Genomic DNA, 12,774 nt, shown 5'->3' with positions numbered 1-12,774 from the left:
TGAGAAATATGGAGAGGCTTAGTAATAGTCAGTGCGCAGGATGCTCCATATGTGGTGATAGTCATGAGATGGTCACAGCTAGAGAAATACTCAATTCATTATTCATTTATCAATGATATCATATTAAAACATGTACTGAGACTACTATAGAAAAGAGGCAGGGATATTATCATCATCATCATCATCATCATTGGTATTGTTGTTAAGCTGAACGTAGAGAAAAAGTATTCACTGGCCGACCCCCAGATCTATTGTAGAAAGAGTCCTGTTGAGACACTATCATGTAATGGAAGTTGGCACTTGAGTTGTACGCTACTAAAGAAGGAGAAAACATTAGGGTATAATGGTTCCACTACGTATGTGATATGACCTTTCTAGATTCGTTTTCCGCCTCAAAAAACCCTATTGAAATCAATGAGAGACAGAAAAATGCTGTGAACGGCCGCGACCGTTTTTGACGCGTTTTTAAGCGGTTTTAGGCAAAAAAAATGCTTGCGGTTTTTTTTTCCTTTGCCTGTAGAAGAATGAGATAAAAATAACGCTTTAAAATGGGCATAAAGAACCACGTAGGAAAACGCATCAAAAACCGTGTCAAAAAACGTGTGTGGTAAAAAAAACACTTAAAAAAAGGCGGAGCTGATTTTTCCAGGCAGAATTTTTTGCCTGCAAAAAACTCCACATGAACAGAATCTTAAAAGCAAACAGGCTGAGAGGATAAACCACTGACTGCATATTAAAAATGCCAATTTCTCCCGGTTGAGGGCTGCACAAGAGGAAATAGACTGGGAGCAACTATTGTCAAATAAATCTACAGACACTACATGGGAATGCTTTACATGTACTTTAAGTAATTACACTGTAAAATATAATCTTATAAGTAACAAGTATTAAAAAACCCTAAAATGAAACTAGAAAAAGCTTGCTTCTAATGTTAAAAAGACAATAAATGACAAGATAAGAGGACACACACACACTTCCATACACACACACACACACACACACACTCACACTTCCATACACACACACCTACATACTTCCATACACACACCTACATACACACACACACCTACATACTTCCATACACACACACACACACACACACGACATATACACACACACACATACATACACACACATACATACTTCCATACATATTTCCATACACGCACACACACCTACATACTTCCATACACACACACACACACACACACACACACCTACATACTTCCATACACACACACACCTACATACTTCCATACACACACGACACACACGACATACACATACATACACACACACACATACATACTTCCATACATACACACACACACATACATACTTCCATACACACACACACATATATACACACACACCCATACACACCCCCATACCCACACACACACCCCCATACACACACACCCACATACACACACACCCACACACACCTACATACTTCCATACACACACACCTACATACTTCCATACACACACACCTACATACTTCCATACACACACGACACACACACACGACACATACATACTTCCATACACATACATACATACTTCCATACACACACACACATATACACACACACACCCCCATACACACACACCCCCCCAACACACACACACCCACATACACACACACACACACACACACACACACCTACATACTTCCATACACGCACACACCTACATACTTCTATACACGCACACACCTACATACTTCCATACACGCACGCACGCACACACACACACCTACATACTTCCATACACACACCTACATACTTCCATACACACACGACACACACATACATACACACACACATACATACTTCCATACACACACACACACACACACACACACACATACACACACACACATACACACACACACCCATACACACCCCCATACACACACACACCCACCTACATACTTCCATACACACACACCTACATACTTCCATACACACACACACACACACACACACACACCTACATACTTCGATACACACACACACACATACATACTTCCATACACACACACACACACACACACACACACACACACACACACACACACATACTTCCATACACACACACACACATACATACTTCCATACACACACACACACACACGTATATATAAATACATTACACAGATACATTTACATATATTCAAATTAAGCACATACATATATCCACACTATACAAACACATATATCCACATTACACTCTACACACAAACATATATCGACATTATACACACACGCACACATGCACATTACACAAATACATTTACACATTACACACGAGGAAACATTATTCACCTGGTATATCCCTGCCGCTCCGGTGGTCTCGCCACTCATTTTAGCTGTCCTGCAGTGATGAAATTTCAGCTTCACGCACGTGACCGCTGCGTCAATGCTGAGGCCAGTGACTGGCTATAGCAATCATGTGTAGGTAGTTATCATGTCATCACTGCATGACAGCAGACACAGGCCTGCTAATCCTCTGAAGCAGAGGTGGATATATTAAGTGAGAGCGCTTTCTGTAAAGAACTTGGTTAGGGGTTTAGGGAGTAAGAGGGTTAGGAGGTTAGCGGGTTAGGGTTGGAGTTAGGGTGTTAGAGGGTTAGGGTAAGGGTTTAGGGCGTTAGGGGTTTAGAGGGTAGATGTTAGGGTTAGAGGGTTAGTGTTAGGGGGTTATAGGCTTAGGTTTAGGGTTACAGCTTTTCCAGAAGCGGAATCCCCAGCCAGAGCATTTTACGATGCTCTGGCTGAAATTTCCGGCATCTTAAAGTCCCCAACATCGCTGTTTATATATGGACAGTGACATAAAGGTCTTTCTCAAGAGAGGAGTCCTCGACATGACCATTTGCTGCAAAGCGCTTTGTTAGGGGGTTAGGCATTAGGGTTAAGGGGTTGGGATTTATGGGATACAGGTTTTTCAAGAGCGGAATCCCCGGCCAGAGCATTGCCTTGGATTCTCGCATTACAAAGCCCTTGACGCCACACTCCATATATGAATACTGACGTCAAGTTCTTTCTCAAGCCAGGAAGGAGTCCACCGCCAGAGTGCTTGCTGTAAAGCTCTCGGTTAGGGGATAGAGGGTTAGAGTTGGGGTTACGGTGAGGTGGTTTGAGTTAGGGTTGGGGTTATAGTTAGGGGGTTAGGAATAGGGTTAGGGGCTTAGGGTGCTTGGGTTAAGTGGTTTGGGTTCTAGGTTTAGGGGTTAGGATTGGGGGATAGGATTAGGATTTAGAGTTTAGTGGTTAGGGTCAGGAATAGGGTTAGGTTTAGGGTTGGAGTTAGAGTTAGAGTTAGAAGGTTAGGGTAAGAGGGCTAGGTTTAAGGTTAGGAGCAGAATCCCCAGCCATAGTGTTTCCGACGCTCTGGCTGAGGAATCCGGCATCTTATAGCCCCTGCCGTCACTGTCCATTTATGGACATTGACTTCAGGGGCTCATTCTAGGAGTGGAATCCCCGGCAAGAGTTTTGCCGACGCTCTTCAAGGGATTCTCGCATTACAGAGCACTTAACGTTACTCTCCATATATCAACAGGGATGCCAAAGTCTTTCTCAAAACAGGAATCCCCGGCCAGAGTACTTGCTGTAAAGTTCTTGGTTAGGGGCTACATTTAGGGATAGGGTTTTAGGGGTTAGGGTTAGAGCTTTTCCAGGAGCGAAATCCCCGGCCAGAGCATTGCACTCTGGTTGGGGATTCCAACAGGGACGTCAGGGGCTTCCTCTAGGAGCGTAATCCCCAGCCAGAGTGTTGCCTACGTTGGGGTTATGTTTTAAGTTAGTGGGTTAGGAAGTTAGTGTGTTAGGGGTTGTGGATAGGGGGTTGGGGTTAGGATTAGAATCAGGGTTAGGTAAAAGGGTTAAGGGGTTAGGGTGCTAGGGTTAAGGGGTTAGGTTTTGGGGATTAGGGTTTGTGTTAGGGTTTAGAGGATAGTGTTAGAAGTAGGGTTAGGGCAAGGGGTTAGGTTTTGAGTTAGCGGGTTAGGAAATTAGAATGTTAGGAGTTGGGGTTAGGAACAGGGTTAGAATCGGTGTAGGGTTGGGGTTAGGGGTTAAGGTTCGAAAAGGGTTAGGAATACGGTGAGGGTAGTGGGTTGGGGTTAGGAATAGGTTTGGGGTTAAGGGATAGGGTTTAGAGGTTAGGGGCTATGGTTGCGGGTTAGGGTTAGGAATATGGTTAAGTTTAAATGGGTAGGGTGTTAGGGTTAAGGGGTGGGGGTTAGGGAGTTGGAGTTAGGATGCTAGGGTTAGGGGATAGGGTTAGGGTTTAGAGGTTAGTTGTTAGCGTTAGGAATAGGGTTGGTGTTAGGATTTAGAGGTTAGGGGCTAGGGTTGGGGATTAGGAATATGGTTAGGGTTACAGTGTTAGGGGGTTGGGGTGCAATTTTAAAGGAGTTAGGATAAGGGTTAGGGTTTAGCAGTTAGGGTTGGCGATTAGGGGTAGGAATAGGGTTAGTGGTTAGGGTTAGAAGATCAGGGTTGGGAGTTAGGGTAAGAATTATGGGGTTAGGGTGCTAGGGTTAAGTGGTAAGGTTTAGTGGGTTAGGGGACAGGGTTAGTTGTTAGGGTTTAGAGGTTTGTGTGGTTAGGGTTGGGGTGTTAGAGTTTGGGTTAAGGGGTTAGGGGCTATGGTTAGAGTTAAGGGATAGGATTAGGGCTTTTCCTGACACTCTGGTTAGGGATTCCGGCATCTTAAAGCCCCTAATGTTACTGTTTATATATGGACTGCAACATCAGGGGCTCCCTCTTGGAGAGGAATCCCCGGCCAGAGTGTTGACTACGCTCTGGCCGGGGATGCTCGCATTACAAATCCCTTAATGTCACTCTCCATATATGAACAGGGATGTCAAGGTCTTCCTCAAGACAGTCCCAGGAGTCCCTGGACAGAGCCCTTGCTGTAAAGCGATTTGTGATGGTGTTAGGGTTGGGGTTAAGAATAGAGTAAGGGGGTAGGGTTTGGGTTAGGGGGTTAGTAAAAGGGTTGGCGTTAGCAGATAGGGTTTAGAGTTCAGGGTCGGGGTTAGGAATATTTTTAAAGGTTAGGGGTTAGAGGTTGGGGTTAGGGTTAGAGTGTTAGGATGTTGGGGTATGGGTTAGGATGTTAGGGCTAAGGGGTTGGGGTTAGGGGATTATGCTTAGGGGATAGGGTTAGGTTTATAGTTAAGATGTAGGGGTAGGGTTAGATGTTAGGGTTTGGGCAAAGGTTTAGGGGGTTAGGAATAGGGTTAGGGTTTAGAGGCTAGTGGTTGGGGGTTAGGATTAGTGGTTTAGGGTTAGCGTTTGGATTAGAATTCAGGATGGAATTCGGGTTAGGGCTCCTCCAGGAGCGAAATCCCCAGCCAGAGCCATAATGGGTTAGGAATAGGGTTAGGGGGTTAGGATGTTAGCGTTTGGGGTTAGGGTTAGGAATAGGGTTAGAGTGAAAGGATGGGGTTGAATTTAGGGAGTTAGGGGCTAGGGTTTAGAGATTAGGTTTGGGGGGTTTGGAATAGGGTTGGGGCATGGAATGAGGCGAAGGGGTTAGAGTGTTAGGGTTTAGGAATAGGGTAGGGGGTTAGGGCTAGGGGTTATGAAAAGGGTAAGGTGAGGGGTTAAGGAGTTAGAGTTAGGGTTTTTAGGTTAGGAGTGGGGGTTAGGAATAGGGTGAGGGTATGTGGTTAGGGGGTAGGGTTTTGGATAGGGGGTTGGGTAGGGTTATAAATTAGAGTTGGGGGTTAGAGTTAGGATTACGTTTGAGGTAAAAGGGTTAGGGGGTTGAGGGCTAGGGTGCTAGGGTTAGGGTTTGGGGATTAGGGGGTATGGTTTGTGTTAGAGTTTAGGGGTTAGGGTTTAGGAATAGAGTGAGAGTGTTATGGTTGGGCTTAGGTTTAGGGGGTTATGTTTTTAGGGCGAAGGTTAGGGGGTAGGGTTACAGGGTTGCGGTTAGGGTTAGCAGGTTAGGGTTAGAAAGTTAAGGAGTTAACGTTATGTGTTAGGGTTTGTATTAGGGGGGTTAGTATTAGTGGATAGGGTTGGAGTGAAGGTGTTAGGGGTTGGGGTTAGGGGGATAAATTTGGGTTAGTGTTAGGGGAATAGGGTTTGGGTGATTGGCTTAAGGAGTTAGGGGTTGAGGTTAGGCGATAGGGTTGGGGTTAGGGTTAAGAATGGGGTTAGAGTCTTAAGGTAAAAGACAGGGTTAGAATTAGGGGGTTAGGTGGCTAGGGTTAAGGGGTTAGGGGTTTAAATTATGGGATTAGGGTTAGAGTGTTAGGGTTTTTGGTTTAGGGGTTTGGGGGTCTTAAGTTTAGGGGGTTAGGGATAGTGTGAGGGTAAGTGGTATGGGGTAGGTTTGGTTTTAGGAATAGGTTTGGTGTTAGGAGATAGGGTTTGGAGTTTAGGGTTGGGGGTTAGGAATAGGGTTAAGGCTATAGGGTTAGGGGGTTAGAGTTAAAAGGTTAGGGGGTTGGAGTTCGGATTAACGGGTTAGAGTTAGGGGATATGGTTAGAGGGTTAGGAATGGGGTTAGGGTTTAGAGGTTAGTGGTTAGGTTTGGGGGTTAGGGATGGGTTGTTAGAGTTGTAGTCAGGGGTTTAGGGTTAGAGTTTGGGTTAGAATTAGGGATAGGGTTAGTGGGTTAGGTCTTTTCCGGGAGCAAAATTCCCGACCAGAGCCATAATTGGTTAGAAATAGGGTTAGGGTGTTAGGGGTTGGGGTTAGTATTATGGGTTTAGGAATAGGGTTAGGATGAGGGGGTGGGGTTGAAGTAGAGGTTAGTGGGTTAGGGGTAGGAATAGAATTAAGGGTTAGAGTGTTAGGGTTTGGTTAGATTTAGTTCTTAGAGTTAGGGAGTTATGGGGGCTAGGGTTTGGGTTAAAGTTAGCGGATAGGTTTGGGGGTTAGGAATAGGGTTAGAAGGTTATTGTTAAGGTTAGGTTAGAGGGTTAAAATTTAGGCTAAGAGTTAGAATTAGGGTGATAGGGTTAGGGGGTTAGCATTAGGGTTTAGAGGTTAGCATTGGGGTGTTAGGGTTAGGGGCAAGGGTTTTGGGGTTAGGGGCTAGGGTTAGGGGTTAGGGCTTTTCCAGAAGAGAAATACCCAGCCAGGGAGTTGCTGATTCTCTGGTTGGGGATTCCGGCATCTTAAAGCCCCTAATGTTACTTTGTTTTATGTGGACATTGACCTCAGGGGCTCCGTCTAGGAGCGGAATCCCCAGCCAGGGTGTAGCCTACGTTCTGGTTGGGTATTCTCGCATTACAAATCCCTTCATGTAACTCACCATATATGAACAGTTAGGGTTGTGTTGTTAGGGTTGGAGTTAGGAGTTTAGGCTTAGTATTAGGGATACGGTTAGTGGGTTAGGGAATTAGGGGCTACGGTTAGGGCTTTCCCAGGAGTGAAATACCTGGCCAGATCCATAATGGCTTAGGAATAGGGTTAGGGGGTTTAGAATAGGGTTAGGTTGAGGGGGTAGGGTTGGGGTAAGTGTTGTGGCTAGGTAGTTAGGGGCTAGTGTTTAGAGGTTAGGTTGAGGGGTTAGGAATAGAGTTAGGGTTGGGGTTAGGAATCAGGTGAGGGGGTTAGAGTGTTAGGGGTTAGTAATTGGGTTGGGGGTAAAGGCTAGGGGTTATGAATAGGGTTAAGGTGATGGTGTAGGGTTGTGGTTAGGCGGTTAGGGAGTTATCGTTAGGGTTTTGAGGTTAGGAATAGGGCTTGAATTAGGAATAGGGTGAGGGTATGTGGTTAGGGGGTAGGTTGTGGATAGGGGATTGGAGTTAGGATTAGGGGTTAGGAATAGAGTCAGGGGATAGGGTTAGGGTTTAGAGGTTAGGGGGTAGAGTTAGGAATAGGGTTTAGGTAAAGGGTTAGGATTAGGGGGTTGAGGGTTAGGGGGTTGGGTTTAGGGTGCTAGGGTTAAGGGGTTAGAGTTTGGTGGTTAGGGGCTAGGGTTTGTGTTAGGGTTTGGAGGTTAGTGGTTAGAAATAGGGTTAGGGGCTTAGGGTGAGAGTGTAAGGGTTGGGGGTAGTGTTTGGGTTTAGGGGGTTAAAAATTTGGTTGTGTTTAGGATTTAGATATCGGGGGTTAAGGTTGGGGTTAGGCATTGGATTAGGGGGTTAGGAATAGTGGGAGGGTAGGGGGTTAGGAATTGGGTTGTGGTTAAGGGATAGGGTTTAGAGGATAGGGGCTAGTGTTGGGGTTTAGGAATAGGGTGTTAGGGTTAGGGAGTTACAGGTTGGGGCTAGGGTTAGGGGGTTGGGGTGCTATTTTAAAGGGGCTTGGGTTATGGGGTTAGGATTAGGGTTTAGAGGTTAGTGGTTTGGGTTGGGGGTTAAGGGTATGGTTAGGGTGGGGGTTAGGGTTAGTTGTTAGGGGGCTAGGGTGTGGGTTAAAGTTAGTGGATAGTGTTGTGGGTTAGGAATAGGGTTGATGTTAGAGTTTTAGGATTTAGGGTACGCGTTAGGATTAGAATTAGGGTGTTAGGGTGCCAAGGTTAATGGGTAAGGGTTAGCGGATAGTTAAGTTTTAGGGTTTAGAGGTTAGTGGTTAGGGCTGTGGGGTTAGCGTTGTGGTGTTAGGGTTTAGGGGCTATGGTTAGAGTTAGGGAATAGAATTAGGGCTATTCCAGGAGTGAAATCCCCTGCCAGGGCATTGCTGAAGCTCTCGTTAGGGATCCCGGCATCTTAAAGCCCCTAATGTTACTGTTTATATATGGACAGTGACATCAGGGTCTCCCTCTTGGAGCAGAATCCCTGGCCAGATTGTTGCCTACGCTCTGGCCGGGGTTTCTCACATTACAAATCCCTTAATGTCACTCTCCATATATGAACAGTGACGCCAAGGTCTTTCTCAAGAAAGAAGTGCCTGGACAGAACCCTTGCTGTAAAGCTCTTGGGTAAGGGGGTCAGTGTTCGGGTTAAGAATAGGGTGAGGGTAAGGGATAGAGTTTGGTTTAGAGCGTTAGGAAAAAGGTTGGCGTTAGGGACTAGAGTTTAGGGTTTTTGGGTTGGGGTTTAGGAATAGGGTTAAGGTTAAAGGGTTAGGGTGTTATGGGGCTGGGGTTAGGGTAATATTGTTAGGGGGTATGGGTTAAGATATTAAGGTTAAGGTTTTGGGATTAGGGGATAGACTTAGAGTCTAGGGGTTAGTGGTTAGGGTTGGGGGGTTAGGAATTGGGTTAGGGGGTAAGGGTTAGAGCGTTGGGTTTAGGTTTATGGTTAGGGTGTTGGGGTTAGGAATAGGGTTAGGGTTTAAAGGTTAGTGGTTAAGGTCCGGGGTGTTAGGGTTAGGGGTTTTCGTTTATAGTTTGGGATAGAATTAGAGTTAGGGAGTTGGGGGTAAGGGCTTTTCCAGGAGTGAAATCCTCAGCCAGAGCCATAATTGGTTAGGAATAAGGTTAGGGGGTTTGGGTCTTAGCATTTGGGGTTAGGATTAGTAATAGGGTTAGGATGAGGTTGTAGGGTTGGGGTTAGGGAGTTAGAGTTTGGGGCTAGGGTTTAGAGGTTAGGTTTGAAATAGTGTTGGAGTTAGGAATCAGGAGAAGGGGTTAGAGTGGTAGGGTTTAGGAATAGGGTAGGCGGTTAGGGCTAGGGGTTATGAATAGGGTTAACATGAGGGTGAGTAGGGTAGGGTTGGGTAAGGGTTAGGGAGTTAGAGTTAGGGTTTTGAGGTTAGAATTGGGGGTTAGAATTAGGGTGAGGGTAAGTGGTTAGGTGGTAGGGTTTTGGATAGTGGGTTGGGGTCAGGGATAGTGTTTATAGGTTAGTTTTGGGGCTTAGAGTTAGGAATATGTTTAAGGTCAAAGGGTTAGGCGTTGAGGGTAAGGGTGCTAGGGTTAAGGAGTTAGGGTTTGGGGATTAGGGGATAGGGTTTGTGTTAGAGTTTAGAAGTTAGGTGTTAGAAATAGGGTTAGGGTGAGAGTGTTATGGTTGGGCTTAGGGGGCTATGGTTTTAGGGGGAAAGTGTTAGGGGTTGGGGTTAGGGGTATAAATTTGGGTTAGTGTTTGTGGGTTAGGGTTAGTGGTTTAGGGAGTTAGGGGTTGAGTTTAGGCAATAGGGTTAGGGTTGGGGTTAGGGTTAAGAAAAGGGTTTAGAGGCTTAGGGTAAAAGATAGGGTTAGAATTAAGTGGGTTAGGTGGCTAGGGTTAAGGGGTTAGGGGTTTGAGTTATGGGATTAGGTTTAGAGTTTTAGGGTTTTTGGTTTAGGGGGTTGGGGTGTTAGGTTTAGGGGGTTAGGAATAGTGTGAGGGTAAGTGGTTAGGGGTAGGTTTGGTTTTAGGAATAGGGTTTGTGTTAGGAGATAGGGTTTAGAGGTTGGGGTTAGGGTTCGGGGTTAGGAATAGGGTTAAGGCAAAAGGGATAGGGGGTTGGGGTTGGAGTTTGGATTAACGGGTTAGAGTTAAGGGATACGGTTAGGGGATTAAGAGTAGGACTAGAGTTAGAAATTTTGGTTTAGGGGGTTAGTTATAGGGTGAAGTTTAGCGAGTAGGGTTGAAGTTAGGGGTAGCAGGTTAGAGTTAGAAAGTTAGGGAGTTAACATTATGGGTTTGGGTTAGGGGTTTAGTATTAGGAGATAGGGTTAGATTTGGAGTTAAGGTGTTAGGGGTTGGGTTTAGGGGGTTATGTTTGTATTAGTGTTAGGGTCTGAGTTAGCGGTTTAGAGAGTTAGGGGTGGAGGTTAGGGGTAGGCGATAGGGTTGTGAGGTTAGGGTTAAGAATAGGGTTAGAGGGTTAGGGTAAGTGTTAGAATTAGGGTTCTGGGGTTAGGGGTTTGGGCTAGGGAATTAGGGTTAGAGTGTTAGGGTTTTTGCTTTAGGTGGTTGGGGTGTTAGATTTAGGGGGTTAGGAATAGGGTGAGGGTAAGTGGTTAGGGCTAGGATTAGTTTTAGGAATAGGGTTGGTGTTAGGGGAATGGGTTTAGAGGTTAGGGTTGGGGGTTAGGAATAGGGTTAAGGCTAAAGGGTTGGGTTGGGATTAGAGTTAGAGGGTTAGGGGGTTGGAGTTTGGATTAATGGTTTAGAGTTAGGTGATACGGTTAGGAGGTTAGGAAAATGGTTAGGGTTTAGAGGTTAGGGATGGGGGTTAGGGTTGGGTTGTTAGGGTTGTAGTTAGGGATTTATGGTTAGAGTTTGGTTTAGAATTATGGTTAGGGTATAGTGGGTTAAGGCTTTTCGGGGAACAAAATCCCCGGCCAGAGCCGTAATTGGTTAGGTATAGGTTTGGGTGTTATGGGTTGGGGTTAGTATTATGGGTTTAGGAATAGTGTTAGGTTTTAGGGTTGTGGTTAGGGAGTTAAGGCATTGAGATTAGGGTTTGGGGTTAGGAATAGGTTGAGGGTAAGTGGTTAGGGTTTTGGAAAGGGGGTTGGGGTTAGAAATAGGGTTAGTGGATATGGTTAGGGTTAAGAGGTTAGGGTTGGGGGTTAGAGTTAGGCATAGGGTTAAGGTCAAAGGGTTAGGTTTGGGGTTTAGGGTTAGAGTTTGGGATAGAATTAGGGTTAGAGAGTTGGGGGTTAAGGCTTTTCCAGGAGCAAAATCCCCAGCCAGAGCCATAATGGGTTAGGAATAGGGTTAGGGTGTTAGCGTTTGGGGTTAGGAAAAGGTTAGGATGAGGGGGGTAGGATTGGGGTTAGAGTTAGGGGCTGGGATTTAGAAGTTAGGTTTGGGGATTTAGAATAGTGTTAGGGTTTTAGTGTTAGGGTTAGGAATTGGGAGAAGGGTTTAGATTGTTAGTGGTTAGAAATAGGGTAGGGGATTATGAATAGGGTTAACGTGAGGGTGAGTGGGTAGTGTTGTGGTAAAGGTCGGGGTTAGGGAGTTAGAGTTAAGGTTTTGAGGTTAGGGTTTGGGGTTATGAATAGGGTTAGGATGAGAGTGTTAGGGTTGGACTTAGGTTTAGGGGGTTTTAGTATAGGGTTGGGGTTAGGTTTTTGCCTGCGGGGCTAGGGGATTAGGGTGTTAGAGTTTTAGGGTGAAGGTTAGGGGTAGGGTTGAAGTTAGGGTTAGGGGCTTGCGGTTAGGTTTAGCAGGTTAGGGTTAGAAAGTTAGGGAGTTAACATTATGTGTTTGGGTTGGGGTTTAGTATTAGGGGATTGGGTTAGGTTTGGCATCAAGGTTTTATGGGTTGGGTTTAGGGGGTTATGTTTAGGTTAGTGTTAGGGTTAGTGGCTTAGGGAGTTAGGGGTTGAGGTTAGGGTTAGGCAATAGGGTTGGGGGTTAGGGTTAAGAATAGGGTTAGAGTAAGAGTTAAGGTTAGAATGTGAGGGTTAAGGGGTTAGGGGTTTGAGTTATGGGGTTAGGGCTAGGGAATTTGGGTTAGAGTGTTATGGTTTTTGGTTCAGGGGGTTGGGATGTTAGGTTTAGGGGGTTAAGAATAGGGTAAAGGTTAGGGGTAGGGTTGGAGTAAGGTGTTAGCGGGTTAGCAGGTTAGGGTTAGAAATTTAGGGAGTTAACGTTATGGTTTAGGGGGCTAGTATTAGGGGATTGGGTTAGGGGTTGGGGTTAAGTTTAGGTTAGTGTTAGTGGGTTAGGGTTTGGATTAGCGGCTTAGGGTGTTAGGGGTTGAGGTTAGGGTGAGGCAAAAGGGTTAGGGGGTTAGGGTTCGAAGGTTTGTGGCTTAGGGTAAGAGTTATGATTAGAATTACGGGGTTAAGGTGTTAAGCTTAAGGGGTTCCAGTTAGGGTAAAGAGTCTCAGGCCAGAGCGCCTTACATTCATTTTAAAGCCCCTGACGTCACTGTCCTTATATGCACAGTGACATCAGGGGATTCACCGGGC

This window comes from Rhinoderma darwinii, unplaced genomic scaffold (assembly GCF_050947455.1).
Source record: "Rhinoderma darwinii isolate aRhiDar2 unplaced genomic scaffold, aRhiDar2.hap1 Scaffold_94, whole genome shotgun sequence".
NCBI classification, from domain to species: domain Eukaryota; kingdom Metazoa; phylum Chordata; class Amphibia; order Anura; family Rhinodermatidae; genus Rhinoderma; species Rhinoderma darwinii.
Note: the sequence above shows the minus strand (reverse complement) of the source record.